This window comes from Halichoeres trimaculatus, unplaced genomic scaffold (genome assembly GCF_033239565.1).
Source record: "Halichoeres trimaculatus isolate MK-OKI-2021-1 unplaced genomic scaffold, fHalTri1.1 fHalTri1_scaffold_10, whole genome shotgun sequence".
Taxonomy (NCBI): Eukaryota; Metazoa; Chordata; class Actinopteri; order Labriformes; family Labridae; genus Halichoeres; species Halichoeres trimaculatus.
In genome coordinates, this window is record NW_027437187.1 from 18,844,090 (window position 1) to 18,856,591 (window position 12,502).

The following is a 12,502-nucleotide window of genomic DNA, read 5'->3' on the forward strand; positions in this document are numbered from 1 at the left end:
TAAAGCTCATATTATATTGTTTTATATAATTTATGTTTTGATTTTTTTTATTTAATTCATGTTAACATTATTTTATGTAATTTATGTTTATATTTTTTATATTAAGTTTATATTCTTTTCTTGTGTTTGAGGCAGCAGCCAACATTTCAGTATCAGCATTGACTGAGCAGTGAGCACTATGTTGGACTGGAAAATAAACTGTATTACAAAATATTTACTCTGACCTTTTTGAATCCTGCACCTGGTTAATAAGGTATGAAAAAACTAAAACTAAACTAAACTAAACTAAAACTAAACTAAAACTAAACTAAAACTAAACTAAAACTAAACTAAAACTTAGCCTTGTTGCAAAAATTAAAACTAAATAAAAACTAGAATGCCTGCTCCAAAACTAATTAAAACTAAACTGTAATGGAAAAAAAATGTCAAAACTAACTAAAACTAAACTACAATGACAAATCCAGAACTATTTCAACCTCGATCGGGACAGCAGTTGAGAAAGCTCCATTATCTCCAACGATGCGGTGCATGGTGATGGAGATGGGGGTCAGGAGGTTGGTGTCCAGTGATCTAAGACGGCAGCTTGGGGAGTGATGTTGGAGGAGGTCTATAAGGTACAGGGGAGCACAGTTATCAAGAGCTTTGTAGGTGATGAGCGGGATCTTGAAGATGATTCAGAGCTGGACAGGGAGCCAGTGGAGGTTCTGGAGAATGGGTGTGATGTGTTCACGTAATTGAGCAGCTGAGTTTTGGACATACTGCAGTTTTTGAAGTAAGATACTGAAAAAGAAACCACCAAGGAGAATTCTGGGAGCATTGGGAAATAGACAAACATTAAAACACACAGACTAAACACACACAGGTCTTAGACAGGTGAAGCTTGTGAAGGTAATCCAAAGTGGATGGAAACACACAAGGCCAGGAAGAGGAAAGAAACCAGATATACCGAGAGCAGGAACTACAAAACAAAACAGGAAACCGGATGAGTACGAGAAAACACACACACATACACAACACAACGCAAGATATGGATCACTAACAAAACAACCCATGACAGCTGTATCTTTCCATTGAGCTCTTTGTTTTGGTTTTATAGATCACACATGTCTTTTAGGTTGGGTTATCCAAGAAACTCAATATCAACTAGCTGTTGGACATGTAAACATTTTTAAGCTTCAGACAGATGGTTTCATTAGAAAGTGGTGGAGACCAAAACCAGAGTCAATATTGTATTTGCATCCAGCATATGACCAAAATCTCTAAATGAATCCTGTTTTTTCTTCTTGTGGTTGTAAGTTTAAACTTTAAATGTATTTGTTCCCCGTTCAGTCAAATACTTGATTTTGATTAGACAAAACCCTGAAAACAGCCTGATCACAGACACCATTTAAATCATTCTGTTGAGGGAGTGTGATCTACAGTTTTCACAAAGCTCGCTGACTGTTTTCCCAGCCTCTAAGTTTCAGTTTTATTGAGCAAATAATCCCATCAGATCATCATGAGGCACAGAACACCCGTGTCCAAATCAGCCCATATAAGGCCACTGACTCATCGTGTTTGTGATCTGCTCTACAGGAATTTACAATTTCTGAACCCACACCTGTTTTCTGAAACCTGTTTGGAGAAGTTGTGGTGTTTGCATTCCTGGAGCTGAAGTGCTTATTTGGTTCAGTTCTCCAGGCTCGGCCAAGAGCTGCAAGAGGATTCACATGCGACGCTGTAAACACCACTGCTTCAAGCCCTCTGACACTGATGCATCGCCTCCCAGGCTGCTATAAATCCTTTTACAACAAACTCCATAAAGCTCTTTGGTGCCTAAATATTTATGGTTGCCTGAGTTTCCCTTGAGGGTTGTTTTCTGTCAAAGTACCAACCGCACTAAGTCATGTGGAGCGACTCCAGACATCTTATCTGGGAGTCGGGGTGAAGGGCCTGGTGGTCTGGCGATCTCCCCGAGAAGAAGAACACACAGGGAGGAAAGGCCATTAATGAGTGCTGCACCCCATCACTTCTCCTCCTCTGTTAGTAGACTCAATTGACCCGTCAAACAAACATACAGGCTGCCTGACCTCTGCTGACCAGACAGACAAACAAACAAACTTTTCCCTGTCAAAACTACCCAGCCTGCCTCTGTCAGGGACCACGAGGCAGTCGATACAGGACAAACATACTGCAAATATCAGTGGACAGGAGACAATAATGCACACAACAGGCTGTAACCTGGCTTGGCTGCTGAATGACTCATGGACACAGAGGTCAAACGGTGTTATCACTGCAGTACACAGCAGAGAGTAAATACAGGTGTGCTGACGGTGAATCCCATAGGTGGATGGATTCCTGAAACGTGTCATTTCGCCCGTTGCAGCCGTGCCTTTGGCTGCTAAACAAGGTGCCTCCTTGAAACAAGTGTCTCTAAAAAAGCAGCAGCGGGCTTGATGAGTCCTCAAGCATCCTCCCAGTGCTGTGATTACTGACGTTTACCCTCTTTAATATGTGTAATTCCCATTTTCTCTGATTCACGAGTAAGAGCCCTCAGGGGGACCACACCAAGTGGCAGTCTGCCAAAGCCCTCCTGCAGGAAAGGCTGCAAGTCACTTCTCCCTCTGCAGAGAGCTACAGCGTGACAGCTACAGGTTGTCTCACTTTACCTTTATTACTGTTATTTGCATCGAGAGGTACTGATGACAACTTGATTGTACACCGTCTAATGCTGTGTGCTGCAAACACAGGTGTGACATAATCATGAGAACATACCTATAAAGAGCACGGAAAAATGGGGACATGATGCTACACAAACATTACATGTACACATCCCAAATTGCTACTAATTAGAGCCAAAATAATGATCAGTGTTTAGCACAGACAGCATGACTGACCACAGAGGACATGGAGACAGCTGGTTTACTAATCCGTTATTCCAATACACTCATTCACAGAAACTCTGAGTCATGAACAAATTAAACACTCACTGCTGTCTCCTGACACATTCTGCAACATACTTGCACCAAAATTAAATATGTGATGACTGAAACCCTGATTATTTATTGAGACTTTATCAGGGAAGTGTCAATATGGATAATGGAGTATGACTAAATCTAAGTTTGTTTTCTTCCAGACTGAACAATAAAAACAAAACACTTCCTGCCTGCTCATGCACTCACAAGCTGACTCTGTTTTTCATAGTTTCTCTGGCTGCTGTTAGAGTTTCTACCGTTGACTGTATAAAACATAGATGTAGCCTCTGCAATCTCACCCACCTGTTCCTGAAAAAGTAAATTGAAGCCAATTTGGATGCAGCCACATTTGATATAATGCCGGTGTTCTGCCGAGTTGTCCTACCTCCGCGAATCGTCCTACCCGTAGGATGAAATGACAGACTTATCTGCCGAGCTGTCCTACCTCGTCAGAAAATGCTACCGTGCGATTCCCGTTTCTATTGTCTTAGTTTCTGTTTTTTCCAAAGGCCTTTTCATGTAAATAGACCACTTAACAGCAGGAAGTCAGAATGTGCTTCCACATAGATCTATGAGTACGACGCTTTAGCAGAAGAAAAAAAACAGTCAAATCACACTTCCACATAGATATTAGCAGGTAGGATGATTTGAAAGTTAAAAATAACCCATCAAATCACGCTTCCACATAGATAAATGTTGATGTATATGTCTAAACACTAAAATCTTACAGTTTTCACCGTATTCCTTAATAAACAGCTGATCAGTAGGACGATTCTGTGCTGTTGTCGTTCAGGCGATGCTGTGGACTCGTGCACATGTGCACATTATATGGACGATTGCTGCTCGATTTTGGATCTAAATATCTCCTGAAGCACTGCTTGGATCAGGAAAGCCTTCTGGGTGAGTATTTTGTTCTACTTCATTCTATAAACAATGTAAAAGCTGTATGAACCGAACTTATCCTTTAAGACCTCTTTCATGAGCTTTAAGCACATCATGATTAATATGTTACCACAGAACGTGCAGGCAGATGACAGGTTTGTGGTATTTGAGGTGATCCAATTCATTATTGATAATATTTTTCTGAAGTGTTTCAGAAAGCTTTGGTTGAATAAAGGATAAAAAAAGCTCCTCAAGTTTGTCAACAAGGGGTACAAGGAAGTCATTGCAAGAAGTCTCTTGTTATGGTCTGCTGGCTACACCCCAAGCCCTGAAAAGTCAGCTGTAGCTTTTAGGATTGTGTTTTTATGAGAATGAATCACAAACTTGTTGAGCTGCTGTCAACTTCATCTCCTGTATTTATAATTTTGGGACTTTCACCTTGAATTCACCTGATTGCCAAGCCTCATAAAGTAACTCAGAGGACTGGCAAAGATCTGCGTACGCTCAAAGATGGACACCCTGTTTTCAAAACAACAGAAATCCAGAGACAGAGCAATGAAATATTGAATTTCACCCACTTCCTGGCTTGAGGTACTCTTCAACTCCAGGGGATGTGAGAAGTAGTGTTTTCATTTAATGTCTAGTTAGTGTACTCTTTTCATGTCTGGGTTACAGAGTGTGCTGCAGGCCAAACACAGAGGGCCCACTGTTGGAAAACAGCTCCATGATGACAGACCCACCAAGAATGTTACCCTGACCACCGTATGTAATACAGCACCCCTGTTCCCTTATTAAGGAGCGAAATAATTTCCACCAAAGTGGTTGCTGGTGCTGACAGCTCAGATTAATGCTCTCTGTAAAACAGCCAGAGTAACAACTGCTTCTGCACGCATCGTGAAAACCAGTACGTTTGGCTTCGGGAAGCCTGCCAGCTCTACAAATTCATGCATATTTGGGTCTGTGAACATCTGCCAGCACAAATAATTTATGCTGTTCTCTCAGTTAAGGGGCAATGAATCCCCTCTGAAAACTTTTCTCCAACTTCTACAGTAAGCCTGTGCGGCCCCCTCCCTCCTCTCCCTGGTGTGAAGTGGTGCAGACACACGCTCCAACCACAGAATGGGCTGAATGAGGAGGATCTTGAGGCGTGTGGGAAAGTCCCAGGCACCACTTCAGTCGACCAAGAGCCAACTGTTTCCTGTCCCTCTTCAGGCCTCGGGGTTTACAGCGCGCTGTCAGGGCCATATCCATAACATCCTCCATGCTGCAGCATGAATGGAGCCCTGCCTTGGGTGGGATCTCCACAACAGCCCCAGACACAGAGCAGATATCTGCATGCACCGCCTCACCGTGCAGGCGGGCCCCTGCAGACGTGTTTCTCCACTGGAGCGCTGAATATCTTATGATGGAGGTGGATCAAAACATTGGAGCTCGCTGACACGACAGCACTTCCAAAAGTTCTGTTGTTGTGTTTCAACACAATGGTATCAGGTGATTAAACATCCGAAGGGAGTCGTGTTGATATTCAAAATGCTGCCACCAACAGATGGCATATTAATACATTAATCATTAATTGATTCCCTGCCTTTTCTGTTTGAGCTGCAGCACAAAATTCTGGGCTAATTTTGCTCCTCTATGTGCTCTCGTGTGATAACAGCTTGACTATTTATGAGCACCGAGGAAGCCTATAATTTTCATCTAGGATTATAATAATACACAGCTCTCTGCGCACCTAGTCAACACACCCAGCTGAACATGAAACCAGCTCTCATTGCATTATATCAGCTTGCAAATTAAATAACAAACCGTCAAAATATTTTAGTCATTTTACACCTGACAGCTAATTATGGTGTATAAGAAGTACCTGGGAGTAAAAAGAAAGTAGTAATTTAATAAATGAACACTTAGCCCTTTGACTCACACAAGGAGAATGTGTGAGGAAAAATACTCAGATTAACTCTGGCAAACGCGCGTGTGTGTGTGCGTACGTGTCTATCAGGCAAGGCAAAACCCGTCAAGAAACTCTCCTCCCCTCCTCATTACTCATCTCGTCTTCACCCTCTTTCTCCCAGTGCAAACTCCTCTCCTCTCCTCTCCTCTCCTCCAGCAGAGTGGCAGGAGGTCAGCATAAGGCCGATCCATGGCAGCCCCAGAAGGGAGCTGCTGTCAACAAGCTACATGGATAGTTTGAACAGTGAGGGCGCGGCTGCGGCACGCTGAGGTCAGGAGGAATCACTCAACCAAGAACTGACCAACAGCTCAGACAGAGCAGAGATGTCAGGGTTGAAGCCTCCTAATAAGATATCACTATTACATTTTTACACATCTGAACCATGCAGCAGTCTGTCCTGTTGAGAGATTCAATTCATTTTTGTTGTGTTATTAACAGTGGCTACACTGTTTACTTTATTCTAGTGTTTCATGGTAAATCTTTGATGTGTCAGTGAAAAGGTTTTTAGTATCCTGAGGACAATGCAGAAGAAATTGCTTTTAAAACACTCTAACCAACATGAATGCTGGGTAATATAACAGGCCCACTGTTCACTGTATCTTTAAATTTTAGTGTTTAATTGTAGTTTGACTGTTAAAGAAAAGTGTATAATCAACTCATAGGGAATCTCAGAGGCCATTTAATGTTGTATCAGTACTGGCAAAAGAAGGGAAACTTATCAATTGATTACTAGGGATGGGTACCGGATTAGGTAATTTTATAGGTACCGACCGAATTCTGTCAAAAGTACCGTGTATCGATTCATGTAAAACCAAGAGGTACCATGTTTAGGTACCTAAATACATTCTTGTGACTGTGAGAGACTGGAAGAGAAGGTGATTTTCCATGCTGGACATGAACACAGCATTGCAAGGTTCTATATGGAAGAATAAATTTGATAAATTGGATTTTTTTTATATTTCATTATTAAACAAATTGATATTTTTACCACATAAACACAAAAAAGTAACAAAACTTGGTACAGTTGAGTACCGGTACCGATTGCCAGGTACCGGGCATCAGTACCGTATCGTTTCAAATGTGAAAGGTTCCCATCCCTATTGATAACAGAGCATAGCTTATACAGCTCTGTGTTCTTAGTGTGACTCCTCATTCCTGGGCTAACACTGCCCTCTGCAGGTGAAAACAGGAAATCTTTAAGTCATAGCTTTAAATGTTTCTGGAAACTTTACTGAGCCACAATAACATTACAGTCTGTTACTTAAAACACTAGTTTCCCAAAAAGCACCATGACTCATAAAGACACTTTAGCTCTCTATAGCAGCCAGTAAAAAGTAAACAATACCGGATAGATAGTTATGATCAAGTTGAGAGATTCATCATAGTTAATAAAAAACCCCACTTAAAGTTTGTGTTTTTCTGTTTTCTGTTTTTTTTTTAAGTTATACTTTTGGGCTTTCATGCCACATCCAAAAAGAACAAGTTTCGTGAGCATCTCAGTCGTAAGGGGCTGCAGTGTGTTTTGATATGTGTGGTCTCATTGAGAGGTGTTAAAGGTTAAGTGACACCTCTTCTCTGCATTTATTACGTCAAGGGAGGCTTTTCAAATAACAGCTCATCAGAAATATAAATTAGCATCGAGACAAATCTGCAGCACTGAGGTGTAATTGAACCCAGCCACTCGTGCCCGGATCAAAGCTGAGAGAAGACACAGGGGAACAGCAGATGAAAGAGGAACACATTAAGCTGTTTACTAAGGTGACATGAAAAGGTGTTTTAGCTCAGTATTCAGCCTAATGAGGGTTATCGTATTAGATATTCAGAGCTGCCAGTTCTCAGCCAGATCCGCTTAGCTTCAAAAGAAAACTCCCTTTCTGAGCAGGATGCTGTCTCATAATGGTGAGGCTCTGCAGATTAAATTAACTCTTTCACTGACAGACTCAAGTGCACCTGGGTACTGTGATACTTAACACTTCACAATTGGTGGTGTGAACTGTGAGGCTAGACTTCAAGCCAAACATTCAGTGTTTCAACACGGAGTCACAACAGACAGGTGTGTGGACTATTTTTCACATAACAAAAGAAGACTAAGCAGAAAATAACTACTAATGCCAAGGTACATTTGCCATCTTCACTTTTATTTTGACACTGTTAGCTGTGTAGCTCCATGGATAGCATTAACAGTCTGTCAGTCCACAAGTTTTGGTGACGACTTGAACATCTCTACAACCATTGACCGGGTTACCACAGGCTTTGTACTCAAACCCTTAGTCTCCTGTATGAATCTGACTCACCTCTCCTCAAATACCACCATGTCAAGTTCAGACAGAAACAGCTCAACAAATATGGATTTAGAGATGAGGAGATAAGTTCCAAGAATTCACCTTTCACTTTCACATCCATCCTCCATCTTCCCAGCTTTTCCCTTTCTGGGTTGTGGGGGGGACTGGAGCCTATCTCAGCTGTCACTGGGCACAAGGAGGGGTTCAGGTGTCTAGCCTATCACAGAGCTAACATATGGAGTCAGACAACCCTCATCGAAACTATGGCCTATTTAGAGAGACTAATCAAATTGATGAGCATGTTTTGAGACTATACACAAAGAGAAACCCACTGCACATGGAGAATTCGCCAGCTCCACACAGAAAGGTACCTGCCAGGTCAGGGAATCGAACCACAAACCTTCTTGTTGTGAGGAAACAGCACTCCATGCACCTTTACATTACGCTGAATTAACAAATGTGTTATTCTGTTTCGTTTAAATATCTGAAAAACTATTTTACCCTTTACAACTCTGGGAGAAAATTGCGAACTTTATACTAACTGCTGAAAACAAACACTACTCTGTTTGCTGTGGCATTGTACACAGCCTGGGAATCAAATCTGCTTTCATTATGTACATTTCTTGTACATAATGTTTTGACATAAGAAACTTAACTACTTGTAGTTTTTCATTGAGACTTGATTGATTAATTAATTCAAAAAAAGGCTAGACAACAGAAAGTAAAACTGGATTAAATTCTGAGAAAGGTAACTCAGCTAACAGCCAATGACAGCCATGTAGCAGCAGACAACAAATTCCTTGCTAACAAAAAAGCTAAATGGTTAGCGAGTTGCTGAGACCCCCTGTTTTTTTTTTGTATTTTTTGTATGCTTGTTTCCTTTGTGATTCATAAACAGCTTCTGCATCGTTCAGGTATTTGTTGATTCAGACTGAAAAAAACTTAAACTAGCAAGCTGACATCATTCTAGCTAATAAGTCATGCCCTCCCTTTGATACTTTTGTTTTGATTTTTCGTATTGCTAACATAAAGCTGCTGAATGCTAGAGTCAAGCTAAATCTTATACATAAATTAACTTATAATGTAAAAATGAGGTTATGACCATAGACTGTTTAAAACATGGACGTAGTCTCGCTGACGTCATCCGTCTGTTTCTGAAACTGAAAATGAAGCGCATCGTCTATAGCAGCCATATTGGTAGTGGCAAGGGCTTAGCCTACAGCCATAGGGTGCCTGCCGGTCACGTGACCCTCAGCTGTGCCTCTTATTGGGGGAGCTCGCGATCTTAACATCATCCAAACGGCCGAGTTCGAAAAAAATTCACCCCCCGTACAGTGGGTGCTGATAGTAAAATCAGTGACTCAGACAGGAGACGTTTTTGGATCAGGCTGTAAATAGGTTAATTTCTGCTTTGGAAATGGCTTTTTTTGGCTTGGTGTGTTTGTGACTTCCGGTACTTCCGGAGCCGGCCTCAAGCAAACACTCGAGAAATAGCAGATTTTAGCACTTCCGCATTGTCTCATATTCCCAGATATCCCCATACCGGAGGTTGCCGCTTGGTTATGATTCATAATAAATAGCTACTCAATATCAATAACTTATATATTTCAGACAAAATGTCTAAATCAGCACAAAGTAAAATTTTCTCACTGGAGTTTTAAGCACTAAACACTCCACAAAAGTCACTTGGTTCCTGCATGAGCTAGGCAAGCAGACTCATCATACATGATAAACCCAAAGGGTAAATTGAGTAAGGGCCTCAACATGCTCTGAAGCCTCTATAATTTCAGCAGATCCTGAGCACAAAACCGCTACTACGCCACACTGAAAACAGATGGATCCAACAGTCCTCCTCCTTTTATTTGGACTTGTCCCTGTTATTGGAAAGAATTTCAGTAAGAATTACCAAATCTGGCCGCCTTTCAGGAAAACAAATGGACACAGATGTAGTTTTCCATTTTACAGGCTGTTTACGTCTCGCAAATTCCTTCACCAGAAGAGCGGGGTATGTTCTTTCATGTTTTAATGGCTTGGAGTGACCGCAGCCCTTTGTGGTAAATGCACTTTTCCAATGCTAATGACATACAGTCACACAAGGCTCTGGCAGCAGTGTGCTACTGAGGCTGCGTGCCCGCTGTGTAATTAGTCTACCACTAACTCCTAGTCTGGGGAAACATTCACAACCACATTAAACACTGATGGTTTTTCACCTCAGAGAGCCTCAAGCAGATGGATACACTCTGGATGCAGCACTACGTCTTTCATCAGCCAGTTAAACTGATATCTTTGTTGTCTAATGGTGACAAGCAGATCTCAGTGTCCTCGCTGGAGTTTGTCTGAAGCTCAGAGGCACTGACAGACGGGGAAGGACTGGATGATAATGTTTTTATATGACTGACCGTTCCTTATGGGGTCCTGTTACAGATAATAATCTTTGAAAAAGAGATGGAGCTTACACTGTCTGTAACAAAACTGAAAAATCACTACCCTTCATAAAACACCACAGTTCATTCACAACACAACTGCTCAAATATGTTACTAAAAGACGAGCAGGGCTGCCATCTGGTGGCTACAAAACAACACAACTAATAATGCTGGTAGTGGTCTTTAAAGTATTTATGTGTTCTTTAAGCAGTGATAACTAATGTTTTTCAGTGTGAATGTATCAAATGTGAAAAAATGACAACCCACAAATTTTCCACTCTGAATTTAAGAGAGGTACAGGTACAAAGCATTTTAGAAGTCCTCTCAAATGTTTTCATTTTAGCACATGAAAGGGAAAACGCTAATATTTAAAACAGAACTGGACATAAATGTTACGATATCCTGAGGAATCCAGTCAGTGATCATCCCCACAGGGCAATGAACTCAGCACAAATCCTGATCCCTGATCCAGAGCTTCCTGTCGACCTTTCTGAGGTGTCTTTTTGTTGGCGTACCCACACTGAGGACAACCTGTTGAAACCATCACCAGACAGAAACCAGCCTTATAAGTAAACTATAACTCTATCACACAAACGTGTCCCTCACCTATGGGGTAATGATACTACAAAAGCTGAGAGCTGCCAGGCTCACATGACAGCCTGAATACCAGACAAAGGTCTGATGGTGACGCTGTTAGGCGTTAACCACAGCCGTAAAGAAGCCTAGAAGCGAGCAGATGCTGGGGTGTGCCCCTGATCTGATCCGCAGAGGTCTTTTTTGTGTGTCAGTCTTCATGATAGGCTGTTAAAAGCCATCAGGGTGCTGTGATCTGAGAGCACACTTCAGTGGAAACACATATGGTTCTACTTTAAACTTGGGGAAATTGGATTAAAGAAATTCCTCCCGAAACAGCCTGAACTGTTCTTGCCAGAACAACTGCAAGCCAGTGACACAGATGAAACCACAAATCAGTCTGAAACTAATACTTGGCTTCTCTTTTCCATGTTAAGAAGTCAAAACAGAGGAGAGGGAGCTCTGCTGAATGGTTCAGATGTGAGAAGTGGAAGAGGATCTGTCCTGGTTTTAATAACCTTTTAACTTTCCTTTCTTCTACAAAATACCCTGAATGCAACATGTGCTTTCCATCAATGGGACATTACTCCCCCACTGGCTGTGTGAATCAACACCATCATCTGAGCCAACGTGATAGAAAAAAGCTCACAGGTATCTTGTAACCACAGGGCCTGATCACACTCACCACTTTACTGGAAATCATATTTAACTGAAGCAATAAAACATTTGAGGCAGAACTTCAGCTCAGAAATGTTTCCTCTAAGTGTCTGAATTGGGACCACGTGTCCAGGTCACAGAGAGTGACTCATGTGTCATCATGATTTCAAAAAGGCTGGGATCCTGGCTGCGATATCAGTGAAGACTAAGTTAAATACAGTAGGCGGCAGCTTGTGTGTGGATGCAATTAAAGAAGCAGACAGAGGGAGCATGTGTGGACCGTGTGAGACAATAATCAAAAACTTGCTGAACTCTAAAAGAGGATGAAGAAGCTAAAAGCAAGATAATGATGTGCAAAGTAAGCCAACTATTTACATAAAGGCTTATTTTCATCATTTGACAATAATTCTTTATCATTGTCCCCAATTATTTTTCTAATTAATAATTAATTAATTTAAGAGGAAATATGTGAAAAAAAAACAGCAGAGGGGAAAACTAGTGAACACACTAGCACAGCAGACAGCAACCACCTGTAGCATCGCGTTTCTACGTGGGAGAGCCTCACCTGACTTAGCATGTTAGCACAAGCTAATCATTGCGTTATTTGACACATACCTGGTTAGCAGAAAGCTAACTCGCATCTCTCTTGGTCCCAAGCTGCTCTCCAAGTGCCCAAAACGAGTATAGTTAAGCCAAGCTTCACCTTCGCTCCGAAAAAAAGCTTTATCTGACATTTCATTTCACTTTGGCTATGATTTTCCTGCTCCGCGCTAGGTCCA